General features: G+C 53.2%; 1 long non-coding RNA gene across 1 annotated transcript; it reads right to left on the bottom strand.

Moving 5' to 3' along the window:
• Window positions 1–2,584: 2,584 nt before the first annotated feature.
• LOC311513898 lies at window positions 2,585–10,646 on the bottom strand. The gene is made up of 3 exons (XR_014709795.1): window positions 10,273–10,646; window positions 5,003–5,192; window positions 2,585–3,168 (listed from the first exon to the last, which is right to left on the bottom strand). It is a non-coding gene; the product is annotated as an uncharacterized lncRNA (long non-coding RNA).
• Window positions 10,647–10,653: the final 7 nt, after the last annotated feature.

The following is a 10,653-nucleotide window of genomic DNA, read 5'->3' as shown; positions in this document are numbered from 1 at the left end:
GCCTCCGTCCTGGGACCGTGGGCCAGAGTCTCTGAGAACTGGCCACCTTGGTTTTGCTCCCATCTATCAGTCCTCTCTTTTTTTCTGCAGCATGCAGCGGAGAGAGCGGCTGGCCCCCTGTATAGGGAGCTGGCCCTGAGAGACCTGGGTTCTACTCCCCCCATGGACTTCCAGCCTGACCCCCCAGCCAGTGCTTTAAGGACAGAATTTCAAAGGTTTTTAGGCACCCAAAGATGCAGCGAGATCTCTAGTGGGGTTTACAAAGCACCAAACCTTCTAAGTGCATTTGAAAATCTCACTAGGTGCCAAGACACCTTTGAAAATCTGGCCTTTAGTCTGTGTGTGCCTCAGTGCCCCTCTGTACAATGGGGATAACAGCATTGCTCTGGGGGCAGGAGCTGGGAGGAGAAATAGGTTAGACCTTGCGAGGTGCAGCCTTAGATACTATGGTGATGGGGCCACATAAGTATCACAGGTAGAGTGGGAACGTCTCTGTACGCTGCTAGCCCTGCCCTGGATCTGACCCTTTCTTTCCACCTATGCCCCCAAATCCCCCCCTTTTCTGAATGTAACCTTTGCTGTATTTTTGTGAATCCCCCCCATTCTCTCTAAAACAACCCCTCCTCCCTCTCCCCCTCCACAGAGGGATTCCTCTTGTACACCCTAAACTTCCATACCCTTCATTTAATCACCAGCCCTTTCTTATCTTAATCACCTTGCCTCTGTTTGTAAACAAAACCCTGCCCCCCTGCCCCGGACCACTCCCGGCATGTGGGAGACCTAGGGCTTGGCTACGCTTGCAGATGTAGAGCGCTTTGAGTTAAACCCGCCTTGGGGGAGCGCAGCAGGGAAGCGCTGCAGTCTGTCCACACGGACAGGAACAAGTGCACCGGTGTGGCCACATTTGCAGCACTTGCAGCGGCATCGGGAGCGGTGCATTGTGGGCAGCCATCCCCCAGAGCACCTCTTCCCATTCGGGCGCTGTGGCTTGTGGGAAGGGGGCAGGGGGTGCGGGGCAGGGGGTGCAGGGCACTCTGGGTCCTGTCCCAACGCCCCGTGATGCATCGGTTCACATCCCAGCAATCCCTGGGCTTCCATCCACATTTGGCGCCATCTGTCAACGTTTTTGCACTGCGCGCTGTCTTCCCTTTCGGTCTGCGGGAATGGAGCCCGAACGGCGGAGGAGTCTGCTGATGAGTCTCGCCAGCACGTCACGTTTGGCGGTCGAGTTACTCCTTACGATCCAAAGTGACCGTGAGGAGTCCGACGATGATATCGACTCGAGTAACGCTTGTGGCATTCACGGACATGCTCACCGCCGTGGAACGCTGCTTTTGGGCTCAGGAACAAGCACTGAGCAGTGGGATCACATCATCAGGCACATCTGGGATAACGGGCAGTGGCTGCAGAACCTTCGGCTGAGAAAAGGCACTTTCATGGGACTGTGTGAGGAGCTCGCCCCCGCCCTGCGGCGCAAGGACACAAGATTGAGAGCTGCCCTGAGGGTGGAGAAGCGGGTGGCTGTTGCAATCTGGAAGCTGGCAACTCCAGACAGCTACTGATCAGTCGCTAACCAGTTTGGAGTGGGGAAGTTGACCGTCGGAATCATGTTGATGCAAATTTGCCGGGCCATTAATCACATCCTGCTCAGAAGAACCGTGACTCTGGGTAATGTGCATGAAATGGGTTTCCCTAACTGCGGAGGGGCGATAGATGGCACACATATTCCAATTCCGGCACCAGCCCACCTAGCCTCCGAGTACGTTAATCGGAAGGGGTATTTCTCTATGGTCTCCAGGCGCTTGTGGATCACCGTGGGCGTTTCATTGACATTAACGCAGGCTGGCCCGGAAAGGTGCATGACGCACGCATCTTTCGGAACACTGGCCTGTTCAGGAAGCTGCAAGATGGGACTTTCTTCCCAGACCAGAAGATCACCGTAGGGGAAATCGAAATGCCCATTGTGATCCTTGGAGACCTTGCTTACACTTTAATGCCATGGCTCATGAAACCCTACACAGGGAGCCTTGACAGCACCAAGGAGCGGTTCAACAACAGGCTGAGCCGGTGCAGAATGACTGTGGAGTGTGCTTTTGGCCATTTAAAGGGCCGCTGGCGCTCTCTGTATGGGAAGCTGGACCTGGCCGATGACAGCATCCCCGCGGTTATATCTGTGTGCTGTACCCTCCATAACATTTGTGAAGGGAAGGGTGAAAGCTTCACTCAGGCATGGAACTTGAAAGTTCAACACCTGGAGGCTGAATTTGAACAGCCAGAGAGCAGGGCTATTAGAGGGGCCCAGCGCGGGGCTGCAAGAATTAGGGATGCCTCGAGGGAGCAATTTGAGCCTGAAAGCCACCAGTAATGTCTGGTGCCCTGCACGGGCGTGAAGTGCAGTGGTTCCAATGTTAGTAGGAATCTGTGTTTGCTCCGCTGACTTGTGGTGCCTGTTGCTTTCCTGGGCTAAGTATCTTTTACTTTATGCAATAATAAAGAATGTTTTTAAAGCCAAAAATCCATTTTTTGAAAAGAAAATCCATTTATTGAAAAGAAACACGACCGCTTGGGAAACAGAAAGGGCAAGGGGGTGGGGTGGGGAACGGTACAATCACAGATTTGCGTATGTCCTGTTCTCATACTCAGCCTTCCTGCCTGGAGTGCTGTGCAACGAGTGCTGCACTTCGGGCTGGCTCTACTGCCTGGTGACGGGGGCTGAGTGCAGTGGGCAGTTTGCAGGGCTGGGTGGTGAAGCTACCGGTGTTGGAGGCAGCTGGTGGCGGTAAGAACCGAGATGTTGGGGAAAGTGGGTTGGAGGTGACATGGGGGCACAAGGGAAGGAGTTTTGGGACAAGGGCGGCGGGGGTAGGGGGTCGGTGCTCTGCCTGCATGGCTACGAGCGCCTGGATCGAGTCCGCTTGGTGCTCCATTATGCTTATCAGCCGATCCGTGCTTTGCTGCCGGAGAACCACGCTTTTGTGCCGGCATGCCGCATTCTGCTGGCGGATCCTCCTCTCACTGTCCCGCGAGTCCGGGACTTTTCAATTTTCATGACTTGAATGCTGCATTACTTCAAGCAACATGTCTTCCTTGCTTCTACGTGGCCTCTTTCTGATTCTTTGAGTCTTTCGGCCGCTGATAACACGGAGGGCTGAGATCTCAAGGTTGCATCTGTAAAGGCAAAAGGCAACACTTGACAGAGGCAGCAGTGTTCACAGCAGACAGAGCAATGATTCCCCCATACTTAAGGGCAAGCACAGTCTACACAATAGCATAATTTGCCCATCCCAAAGCGAGCACACATAACCCACAGGAGCCCCCACATGGTGAGTAAGCACAGGGGCAAGGGGGACTGATTGCCCTCTGGGTTTCTGTGCCTTGGGGAGAGCCCCTACACTGAACACGGTCCCCACATTTTCCACAGGAGTCCGTCCTGGAAGGTTTCAGAGTAGCAGCCGTGTTAGTCTGTATTCGCAAAAAGAAAAGGAGGACTTGTGGCACCTTAGAGACTAACCAATTTATCTGAGCATAAGCTATCGTGAGCTACAGCTCACTTCATCTTATGCTCAAATAAATTGGCTAGTCTCTAAGGTGCCACAAGTCCTCCTTTTCTTTTTGCGTCCTGGAAGAGATCTCGCTGCTGAGGGTGACCTGGGAAGCAAGGGAGGGTCTTCTACTGCAATGGGCTTCCGCCCGGGCCCATCTGCAGCTTGCCTGTGTGCAGCAATGGTCCCCCCGCCCCTCCCGGCACGGTGGAGGCACGGTCACCTGGACAGATGCGCAGAGAGCACTCCACGCCTGGCTGAGCAAACAGGAAGGGGATTTTCAAAATTCCCAGAGAATTTAAAGGGCGGGTGTGACGGGTGGTCACCTGAGGCCAGGGCAGTAGAGTGCAAAGTGATGACCAGAGTGGCTAGCACAGGCATTGTGGGACACGTCTGGAGGCCGATCAGAGCGCACTATAGGACCAGGGCGTCCACACTGGCGCCGTGGCGCTCCAGCGGGGGGCGCACAAAACGCTCGTCCACTCGCCGAGGTGGCGTACCAGCAGCGCTGTAGCTGCGGAGACAGAGCGCTCCACGTGCCTTGCCAGTGTGGACGGGGAGTGAGCTAGTGCGCCCGGGGCTCCCTTAATGCGCTGTGACTCGCAAGTGGAGCCAAGCCCTTACATTTCACACTGATGCTGGGCTGTAGTTAAGGGCTCCACCTGGGAGCTTGCACCTCCTGTATGAAACTCGGGGGCGGGGGGCTCCTGCCCTCCCCTGGCGAAGTGGCACCATGGGGCAGCGAATGGGAAGACTGCCTAAGGCTGCTGGTAAGGGAAGACTTTGGTACCCCAGAAGGGGGAAATGCACAGCGACCTGGCTGGAGGGTGGAGACCCGAAGAGGGAGCACCCTGAGGTGCAGAAAGAGCGCAAGTGAGGGGCAGGAGGCCATGCAGAAATCAGCAGAAGGAGGCCTCAGACCTCGAAAGAGCTGATTCCCCACAGTGGCCAGGAGGAAGTGAATGGACCCTGTGAGAGGTGCCTAATGTATGGCCCCAGAGTAACTAGTCCCGAAAGCTCAGGTCCTGCTACATACAGACACCCCAAAAATTACATGAAGGCCATTTGGGAACTGGGAACATGAAGGTCCTGGCCAGGAGTTGTGCAGGGACCAGGGACTGACATTCAAATAGAGGGGTCCTTCTGGCACCTTAGAGACTAACAAATTATTTTGGCATAACCTTTCGAGGGCTAAAACCCACTTCATCAGATGCATGGAGTGGAAAATACAGTAGGAAGATAGATAGATACAGAGAGCATGAAAACATGAACATGAAAAGATGGGGGTTGCCTTACCAACTCTAACGAGATAAATCAGTTACAGTGGGCTATTATCAGTTATTTGTTAGTCTCTAAGGTGCCACAAGGACTCCTCATTGTTTTTGCTGATACAGACTAACACGGCTGCCCCTCTGAAACCTGTCAAATAGAGGGAATGGCAAAGCGATCGCAGCACATACCTGAGCGTGCTCCTCTGCATCCTTCCGAGTGGCCAGTGGCCCCAGGGCAGCAAATTCACATAGACTATTGGAGCCGGACCACGTATGGGACAGATGCTCATTCTAGCTGGCCTGGAGTTTCCGGTACGACTTCAACGACTTCAGCACAGCCGGTGGAAGTGTTCAGATGTCCCATCAGCTCCTTCCCATCCTGCACCAAATGGATCAGTGGAAAGATTTCATCAGATGTTGAAGCAAGTGATTTCATCAGATGTTCAAGCAAGTGATTCATGACCCCAGGTGAAAGCAGCTCACAACACAAGATTGTGAATTTCCTATTGGCCCCTAGGTACGTAGCCTGTGCGACTACAAATCAGACACCAGCAATGCTGTTTGTGGGACATAATTGAAGGTCTTACTTGGAGCTGTTAAAGCCTGATCTAAAAACCAGGCCACACACGGTCCGACCCAGCTGTGCAGTTTTCACATGGGAGAAAAGATCTTGGTAGGAAGTGACTGAGATAATTCACGGAAACACGGACACATCACAGACAGGTCCTGTGTGGGCGCAGCACCAAGACCATGGAGAAGACTCCATGGCTTACCCCAGCTTTTGAGCAGACGTTCAGCAGGCCGTTCCAAACTGTGGAAAATACCCAGGTGACAACACAGCCCCAGACAGTCTTTGGTGATAGCAGCAGCGAGCCTCAAGGCCCTGCTTCTGCTACAAGTGACTTGCCACGACGGAGCAGGAGATGCTGTGGAGACACTGCTCCGGGTTCTGTAGTAACGCCCACACGTCCACCGCCTCTCGGACTGACCCTGGAGCACCTGTGTATTTCATTGGAGCCATTCTGATAGCGATATGTTCCTGATTGGGTTTTATGTCTGCAGCACTGCCTGAGCACCCCTCCCAGCCAGAGGTCTCCTTGCAGCACCCACCCTCTGGGTGCCCTCTTGAGGGCCCCTAATGAGCTCTACACAGTCTCTCTTATGAATAGTCTTACCTACCAGCTGATGAGGTTTGGTGGCTTAGTGGTTTAGGTGCATCCCCCAAAACCTGTGGCTTTGAGTCTCACTTGATCCTACAGGGCGAGGCCACCTCCAGTTCACCCAGTTGCAAAATGGGGCTAGGGCATGCGTGGGGTTAGGGCAGTCAAAGGCAGTTGCCTGTGATGCTGGCCCTGGTGCACCGCTGGCTATGAACCTGTGTCAGTGCAATGAGCCACTGGCTCGGGGAGCTTTGACACTCCTCTTGGGGCAGGTTTAAGGACCACAGACTGTTCCACGTGGCCCTGGCTCAAAAGTGCCATTCACCATTGCAGCCCTAGGCAGTGCTCACACTCACTCCTCTCTGGCTGCTTATGGAGCTCTGCTCCTGCCAGCATCTGTTCTCCCCAGGGGCACCGCTCCTCGCCCTTCTAGCTGGAGCTCTAGCTTCCCGAACCGGGTCTTCTGGCCCCCTCTACTCTTAAAGGGACACATACCCCCTTACAATGTCCCTTGAGGGGAAGGATGGTGTAGCGTATCGGAATAGGGTAGCATCACTTTAAATAATCTCCTGCAGAAGCCAACAGATCCTAAGGCGCAGCAATGCACCTCTGTAGCCAGGCCTTGTGTGTCTGCATGTAGTTAGCAAACCTGGCTGTGTCCCTGGGGTCTCCTCATACTCCTGTGCTGGTGGAGAGCAGAGACCCCGCGCTCCTACTCAGGCCTTTCAAACCTTCCCACCCTGGGGCTTCCATCCTCTACGTTTCAGGCTAGGGATGCTGGGCCTGGGCACACGCGGCTCTGCTGTAGCTAGTGGATGTAACCCTCGTTCCCGCTCTGCAGGCTTGGATTTACAGAGCCAAAATGGAGGGCCCGATTCAGGCCAGCTTTTCCAGTGCTCAGCAGCAGGATCTCTGGAGATCTGGCCCTTTGCCACAACTGCTTCTCCCTAAAGCCAAAATATTCAATCATGGACACACAAGATTTAGACTGCACACTTCCTGGGGCAGGGCCTGTCTTTGTGTTCTGCGATTGTACAGGGCCTAGCCCAAGGGGGCCCGGTGCATGACTGGGCCCCTGAACACTACTGTCAGAAAAATAATAACTAATAACAAGAATTAAGAAAGTGGATTGAAATCTGACAGAGCTTTGCTCATTGCATGAGAGGAACAGTGCTGGAGACTATAGATAAACACTCACTACGCCAGGGGTTCTCAAACTGGGGGTCGGGTGTAACAACGCTCGTTCTGGCGGGACCCAGCTGAGAGTGCCAATTCAGGACAAATTGCTTCAAGCAGGGCAGTTACAGCCCCAGGCTGGGGTTTCTATGCACCCCAAGGCAAACCAAACCAGCCAAACAGAGAAGACTTTGGTCTTACCCCACTGGCTAACCACAAGTCACACAAGCAATTCCCTTAGACTCTCCAGTTTCCCAGGTATCAGAGTAACAGCCGTGTTAGTCTGTATCCGCAAAAAGAAAAGGACTTGTGGCACCTTAGAGACTAACCAATTTATTTGAGCAGAAGCTTTCGTGAGCTACAGCTCACCTCATCGGATGCATCACGAAAGCTTCTGCTCAAATAAATTGGTTAGTCTGTAAGGTGCCACAAGTCCTCCTGTTCTTTTTCCAGTTTCCCAGTATCCCCACCAGTGCCACTCGTTATGGGGACGAATAGTTATGAAAAGCAATACCCCAGTAAAAGAAAAAAGGTTCCCTCGATCCCAAAGGACCAAGCCCCAGACCCAGGTCAATATACAAGTAAAATCTTACCCACCAATCGCGCTGTTGCCAATCCTTTAGAATCTAAAATCTAAAGGTTTATTCATAAAAGGGAAAAGATAGAGATGAGAGCTAGAATTGGTTAAATGGAAACAATGACACACAGTAATGGCAAAGTTCTTGGTTCAGGCTTGCAGCAGTGGTAGAATAAACTGCAGGTTCAAATCAAGTCTCTGGAGTAAATCCACAGCTGGGATGGGTCATTCAGTCCTTGGTTCAAAGCTTCAGGGTAGCAAAGTCCCTCCAAAGGCACGAAACAGGATTGAAGACCAGATGGAGGAGCTGCCGCAGCTTTTTATAGTCTCTTGCCATGTGGTCTCTCTTTCTTTGTTCCAAAGACAAGCTGTCCATCACATGGCCTGGAAACACCTCAGAGTTCTGTCCGCAGGCAGGTCCCTGCACACCTGGCTGAGTCGCAAGGCGTGTCTGCCTTCTCCCAATGGGTCACTTGTAGAGCTGATGGTCCTTAATGGGCCATCAAGCAGATTAGGCAGTGCTGAAACCAACTTGTCTGGGGTGTCACCCAGAAGCACAGCACAAGTTTGAACTACAGACAGGATAGAGCCAATACTTATAACTTTAAATACAACAAGGATACACATAAATAGACGGCATAATCCTAACCAGCAAACCATCACCTTGTCTTAGACACCTTACTTGACCCCCTTTATACAAGATTTGGTGCCTCTACAGGACCTTGGTTGCAACCATGTTCTATATGGTCCCAGTTCAAGTCAATAACATCACCTTGGGTTCTAGCCCACAAAAGCTTATGCCCAAACAAATTTGTTAGTCTCTGAGTTGCCACAAGGACCCCTCGTTGTTTTTGCTGATACAGACTAACACGGCTACCCCTCTGAAATCTTTCCAATTATATCTCACAAGACCAATCTTGCATGACACATCTTAGTTATGCCATATTCATATCATAACAAGATCTCTGTGAAGAATATGGGGTGTAGGGTCACAGGCGAAGTTCGTTAGCATGCACCGTACAGGTCTCTGTGCAGCGTAAGACAATACAGTCTGGGGTTTGCACCCAGAGGGGTGTGCACTTGAGTGCTGGGATTTCCCCAGCTGTATGGATTTCAGAGTTGGTGTCTTTCTGCAGCTGGGCGTGTCCCTGCCTGTGTGTCCTGGAGGAGGCTTGAGGGTCTGGCTCAGCAGGACAGTGTAAGGGAGCCAGGTAGGTGGAACAGGCGGGCTCAGTGGTACCCCAGTACATCAGGTGGCGTCCCAGAGTGGGGATAACCTGCCACGCTCTCCCCCAGGGCATTAGCCCTCGGGACACTGCTTGGGGCACATCAGTATCACTCCCCATTCCGCAGAAGGGGCAAGTGAGGCACAGCGAGTGGAAGGGACTCGCCCTCAGCCACCCAGCTGGTCTGTGACAGAACTGGGAATGGAACCCAGGAGTCCAGGGGCCCAATCCATTGCTGCCCCGCACTTTTTGTCATCATGTACGCCAGCGTAAAGTGGTTATCAAACACCACCAGAGTCAGGCATGGGGACAGTTTGCCTGCACTGCACTGGTGTGAATGACTGCGTGAGGCGCAGGGCAATGGAGGGTCCGGCCTGGTGCCCAGCCCTGTGCTTTAACTGCAAGACCATTTAATATGCTCTGACAATTGGCCCGGAAGCCTGCGTCACTGCCCCCTTCTTCACAACAGGCCCTGGGATCTGCATGTTACATCTCACCTCAAAGCCAGCACCCCCAGACGACCCTGGGCTGCAGCAGGGGAAGACCCTGGGCAGCACCCCAAGAGACCCATGCAGGGTGTGCTGCCACCCATCCTGATAGTTCTAGGACTGCTCTGCCTTCTGGAGGGGCGACATGGTGGCACCGTTTGGTCATGGTGCATTGCGACGGGCTGGCATTTGACCTGACAATGCACTTAGATGCTGTTTTAGCAGGTGCTGTGGAAAAGCAAACCATGCCCTGGTGCAGGCAGAGGAAGTGAAAGTTCTGCCCAGCTGTGAATTCTTGGATTCTCACTCTGATGATGCGGCTAAGGCCTTGGTCACAGGAGGCCTCCTTGGGATAGGGGCTATCTCCCTAAGGGCATTTCAGACCAGCTGCTCAGTCTGCCTCTGACCCACAGGAGCCAACACGCAGGAGACAGTGCCCGGACTCATAGAATCTCAGGGTTGGAAGGGACCTCAGGAGATCATCTAGTCCAACCCCCTGCTCAAAGCAGGACCAATCCCCAATTTTTGCCCCAGATCCCCAAATGGCCCCCTCAAGGATTGAACTCAAAACCCTGGGTTTAGCAGGCCAATGCTCAAAGCACTGAGCTATCCCTCCCCCCACACAGGGAGATGCTACTCTTTTGGTTCAGTCCATGCTAGTAAATAGCAGCCAGGTGGGGAGAGCTCCCCTTCCCACACACATTTTCTCAGGTCCAAGATTCCTTCCCCAGTCAGGGCTTCACCTTTGAGACGCTGTCAAAGAGCCAGAACCTCAAATTACAGCCTCAGAACGTAACCCCCTGAGACCACAGCACAGCCCATGGTCACTCACTGTTGTGACTCCATTCTCCCACGGCTTGCTCCGTCACTCTGCCGCAGCGGTTCACTGTGTTCAATCTGATCCAGATTGTAAACTTCCTGTACCAGGGACCTGTCCTTTGTCTGTGAAGTGACAGGATCACCTCCCACACTCTGCAATCCCTCCTTTGGCCTTGTCCACACTGGGTGTATCGTGCATCCTTCCTCTGCCCTGCGCTGTTGCTTAGGCACCAGACATTAGTGTACTAATATAGACTATCAGGGCTGGCAGGGACCTCAGGAGGTCATCGAGTCTAACCCCCTGCTCAAAGCAGGACCAATCCCCAACTAAATCCTCCCAGCCAGGGTTTTGTCAAGCTGGGCCTTAAAAACCTCTAAGGATGGAGATTCCACC

This window comes from Lepidochelys olivacea (assembly GCF_965140295.1).
Source record: "Lepidochelys olivacea isolate rLepOli2 genome assembly, chromosome: 27".
Lineage (NCBI taxonomy): Eukaryota > Metazoa > Chordata > Testudines > Cheloniidae > Lepidochelys > Lepidochelys olivacea.
Note: the sequence above shows the minus strand (reverse complement) of the source record. Positions and strands in the feature narration are given on the sequence as shown.